This window comes from Urocitellus parryii, chromosome X (genome assembly GCF_045843805.1).
Source record: "Urocitellus parryii isolate mUroPar1 chromosome X, mUroPar1.hap1, whole genome shotgun sequence".
Classification (NCBI taxonomy): domain Eukaryota; kingdom Metazoa; phylum Chordata; class Mammalia; order Rodentia; family Sciuridae; genus Urocitellus; species Urocitellus parryii.
In genome coordinates this window covers 41610575-41616222 of record NC_135547.1, presented here as the reverse complement: position 1 = coordinate 41616222, position 5648 = coordinate 41610575, and positions in this window count along the sequence as shown.

Genomic DNA, 5648 nt, shown 5'->3' with positions numbered 1-5648 from the left:
AGATTCCTCGGAAAACTTGAAATGGAAACACCATTTGACCCAGTTATCCCACTCTTCGGCATATACCCAAAGGAGTTAAAATCAGCATACTATAGTGATGCAGCCACATCAAAGTTTATATCAGCTCAATTCACAATAGTTAAGCTATGGAACCAAGCTAGATGCCCTTCAACAGATGAATTGATGAAGAAAATGTGGTGCATATAAACAAAAAATATTACTCAGCCATAAGAAGTATGAAATTATGACATCTGCTGGTAAATGGATGGAACTGGGGGCTATCATGCTAAGCAAAATAAGCCAATCCCAAAAAAACCAAAGGCTGAATGTTCTCTCTGATTTGTGGGTGTTAACCTACAATGGGGGGCGATAGAAGTTCCTTGGATTAGACAAAGGGAAATGAAGGGAAGAGAGTGAAGATAGGAACAACAAAGACAGTAGAATGAATCAGACATAACGTTCCTATGTTCATATATGAATACACAACCAGTGTAATTCCACATCATGTACAACCACAAGAATGGGAAGTTATACTCCATGTATGTATAATATGTAAAATACACTTTACTGTCATGTATATCTAAAAAGAACAAATAAATAAATAAATGCTTTGGACCAGAAATGAAAAAAAAAAAAAGAAAGTCAGATAATAACCCATATTTCTAAGGCCAATTGATTTTCAAAGAGGTGCCATTACCACACACTGGGGAAAGAATAGTCTCTGCACCAGAGAATGAGGTTGGGTCTTTACCTCACAGCATATAAAAATTAGCAGAACATGAAACAAAGACCTAAATGCAAGAGCTAAATTTTTTTGAATGTGTGATATGTATTTTATTAAATGTAATATATTAGGAGAGCTAAAATTTTAAGCCCCACAGAAGTAAACATCTTAGAGACAAAATCTTCATGATATTGAAATTTGCAAAACAACAAATGAAAAAAGTAAATAAATTAAACTTGAATGAAATTTGAACTTTGGGACATTAAAGGATACTATCCAGAAAGTAAAAATACAACCCACAAAATGAGAGAAATTATTTTCAAACCATATAGTTGATACCATTCTAGTATATAGTTTATATGATGAACCTGTACAATTCAACAAAAAGACAATCCAATTTAAAATGGGCAAAAGACTGATTAGACATTTATCCAAAGAATATATACAAATTGTCAACAAGCAAATGAAAAGATGCTCAATAGAAAAATGACAATCAAACTGCAAGACACAATTTAACAATGATTAAGCTGGTTATAATTTTATTTTTATATTTTTTTAGACATTGATGGACCTTTATTTTATTTATTTATTTATATGTGGTGCTGAGAATCGAACCCAGTGCCTCACACATGCTAGACAAGTTCTCTATCACTGAGCCACAACCCCAGCCCCAAAGCTGGATATAATTTTTAAAAAGAAAATAATAAGTGTGGAGAAATTGGAAACCTTGTACATTGCCAATAGGAATGTAAAATGGTGCAATGATGGTGAAAAACATTTTGGAAATTCCTCAGAAAATTAAACAGAATTGCCACTTGACCCAGCAATTCTACTTCTAGAGAAATAAAAGCATGTGTCCGCACAAAATTGTGTATGAATATTTATTGCAGCATTATTCATAAGAGGAAAGAGTGGAAACCTAATCATCCATCAACTGACTGATGGATCCACAAAATGGGGTATACACATTTGATGAAATATTATTCAACCATAAAAAGGAATAAAGCATTGATATATTCTACAACATGGATGAGCCTTGAAAACACAAAAGGCCATGTGTTTATGATTCCCTTAAATAAAATGCCCAGAACAAGCAAATTTTTAGATACAGAAAGCAGATTAATGTTTGCCATGGGCTGGAGGGAAAGCAGAGTGAGCAATAATGGCTTAATGAGTACAGGACTTCGTTTTGGTTTTCTGGAATTAGATATTGGTGATGATTGCATAGCATTGTGAATGTACTAAAAGGCACTAAATTGTATACTTAAAATGGTTACAATAGTCATTTATATGTAACATGAACTTTGCCTTGATATAAAATGGATGTATGGTAGAAATATAAACATATAAATAACTGATATCTATTATAAATTGAAACAGGTTCAAAAGTCTAGTCATAAACACATACATCTGTGTGCTGTTGATTTGCAACAAGGGTGCCAAAACAAATCAATGTAGTAAAATAGTCTTTTCTAAAATGACATGTCTACGACACTGCTCAACATGAATAACAAAAGTGGGTTAAGGATTGAGATCTTTGGCACCAAGTAAATAGAGAATTTATCAGAATGTGAACCTGGGATTACTGGATTCAAGATCAATTAAGAACTTTATTAAAATTCCAATTCTTGTGCTCCTAGTGAACCAAACTTTCAGGTGTGAGGCCCAGGAATGTGCATATTAACTAGCTACCCAAGTAATTCTAATGCATACTGAAGTCTGAGAACAATTGCTATGGAGGTTAATGGCATGGGTTTCAGAGTTGGAAGAACCTGGGTTCAGATTGCAGCTCTGCCTACTAGTAGTTTTACCTTTCTTTTGCAGGTGTCATTGCCAACTCCCTGCCCCTGTATTATAATACCTCATTCTTACCATCAGAGGCACAGGTTGGTTGCTTTGCTATTTACAGTAACTACAACCTAAGCCAAGAAGTTTTGCTGCACAAATCTCAAGTTTTCCTTCCAGCACTAGCCTATTTCTCTTATTTCTGCACTTCCAACATTGCCCTGCACCCCAGGACTGGTGTTCCATGCTCAATTTCCTGTTGGGGATGGGAGATACGAACCAGAGAAAGCTTCATAAAAGGGGCTTCAATATGCCCTGGAAGAACATATGCAGAGATGAGAAACAAAGAATTTTCATATGCAGAGATGAGAAACAAAGAATTTTCTACAAGGAGGCAAGAACATCAATGTAAACTTAAAAAAGTAGTTGCATCATAGTTTGAATTTGCCACTTGGACAAATTGGGGGCTAGGCCTGAGTTACTTTGTCATTGGTCTAACAGTTTCCCTCAAGCTTATGGGTTTTTAAATTCTGTGTGTGTGTGTGTGTGTGTGTGTGTGTGTGTGTGTGTGTGTGTGAGAGAGAGAGAGAGAGAGAGAGAGAGAGAGAGAGAGAGAGAGAGACCAATCACAGCTTCCTATGCTTGCAGCAACCCCAACTCCAGTATACAAACTCCAAGTGCAAATTTGTGTTCTTTTCTGTCATTTCCAGCTCAGTGGTCCTTTCTCAGTGTTCCTAATACTCCCCTGAACCCCATCACTAATGCCTCTCCTTAACCCCTCATAGTGAAAGAAGATGTCACATCTACTTGGGTTAGGGAACATGAAATTGGGAAGGTTTCACAGAAGAGGCTGTGTTTAGACCAAGTTTTGAGGTAAATGGCAGGATTTTCCCAGTGATGGGAGGGAAGAGGCATTTTGAAATTCATTTATTCAAAAATATCTATTGAGTGTTTCATCTTCTCCCATCAATCAATAATACAACACATTTTTTGGAGAACCTACTAAGTGCTGTGCTAGGCTCCAAGATACTCATTAATTCATTCAAATTCTCACTTAGCAAGACTTGTACCACTCACCCATCCAAGGACTTGGCAGCCGATAGAAATGTGTTCCAAGGACCAACTGCATGACTCACCTGAGTGGCTTATTAAAAATGCAAATGAAATGTAGCATCTTCCATATGTATCTTTGTTGCCTACAGTGCTTCAGGACCTACAACACTCTCATCTTCAAAGCTGCCAGGCTTCCCAGGCAACTACCCTCAGGGCAGCAGACTACTCATTCTCTCTCCCACTCACTGCAATCCTATCTTCCTATTTCCTACTCACCATAAGGCCTTTTTTACAAGAAAATTGTGGTGAAATATATATGATGTAAAAGTGTTCATTTTAAGTGTACAATTTTTTTTAAACCAGGGATTGAACCCAGGGGCATTTAACCACTAAGCCATGTCCCAAGTCCTGTTTTATATTTTATTTAGAAACAGGGTCTCCCTGACTTCCTAAGTGCCTTGCTAAGTTGCTGAGGCTGGATTTGAACTCACAGTCCTCTTGCCTCAGCCTCCTGAGCCACTAAGATTACTGGTGTGCACCACCACACCGAGCTTAAGTATGCAATTCTATGACAGTAATTGCATTAAGTATGTTGTACAACTATTGCCATGATCTTTTTTTTCAGAACTTAAAAAAACAGACCTTTTTATTGAGGGCAAGAGGATGCAAACAATATAAAGACCAAAATCTTTAACTTTTTTTTCTGCTTGTCAAATGGGAGTTGGATATTATTTGCACATTTTCTAAGGGTCCTAAAGCTCTCAGGAAATATTTACCCAAGGGGAAGTTGTGGGGCAGTTTCCTTAATTGGCCCTTGGGAGAACTCTTTATCAGGATGGAATTGATTGCTGGATTTTGCCTACTTCTTCCTCATATGCTCTACAAAATAGTCACTGCATTCAATGGTGAGGCTTGCAATTATTTTGTACATAGCCAGAGTGCTATTTTTTGGGGGCGGGGAGTACCAGGTATTGAGCCCAAGGTTGCTTAACCACTGAGCCACATCCCCAGCCCTTTTTTATTTTTGTCACAGGGTCTTACCAAGTTGCTTAGGCCTTGCCAAATTGCTGAGGCTGGCTTTGAACTTGTGATCCTCCCGCCTCAGCCTCCCAGATTTCTGGGATTACAGTAGAGTGTCCTTTTAATTTTCCAAAATTATAGGGCACTCCTTTTCCATGAGTACACTTGGGTACCCTTGGTTAAATAGTCGTGAAATATAAACATTTTGGTTTCCATGGTGTTTTCCGTTTGAGAACACACATTGGTAAGGTCTGTTGACATCTTGGCAGGGAGCCTTAGAGCAGACGATTGGTTAGCTGGTATTTGGGACAGCTAGCAGATCACTGTGGGCTCCCTCAATCTATTTTTATAGTGGTTTCATCACCCCAAAAAGTGGAATTATACAACATTTTTTCTTTTGTGTCTGGGTTATTTCACTCAGCATAATAGACTCTTGGTTCATCCATATTTTTGTATGTTTTAATCAGCTTTTTCACTGCTATGACCAAATAACTTGACAAGAACACCTTTAGAGAAGGAAAGTTTATTTGGCACTCACAGTTTTGGAGGTATCAGTTCAAGGACAACCAACTCCATTTCTCGGGACTTGAGGTGTGGCAGAACATCATGGCAAAAGTGTGTTGCAGAGGAAAGCTGGTCAGGTCATGGTCACCAAGAAGAAAAATAGCCCCCAAGGCTCTGCTCACCAAGAACAAAAATAGCCCCCAAGGCATGCCCTGCAATGATTCACTGCCTCCAGCCACCCTATCTGCCTACAGTTAATCCCTAACTGGGGATTAATGCACTGATAAGTTTAAGGCTCTCATATCCTAATTATTTCACCTCTAAAGTTTCTTTTTTTCTTTTTTTTTAAGAGAGAGAGAATTTTTTAATATTTATTTTTTAGTTTTTGGCAGACACAACATCTTTGTTTGTATGTGGTGCTGAGGATCGAACCCTGGCCGCACGCATGCCAGGCGAGCAGGCTACCACTTGAGCCACATCCCCAGCCCCATCACCTCTAAAGTTTCTTGCAGTCTCCCACACATGGGCTTTTTTTGAGATTCCTCATATCCAAACCATAACA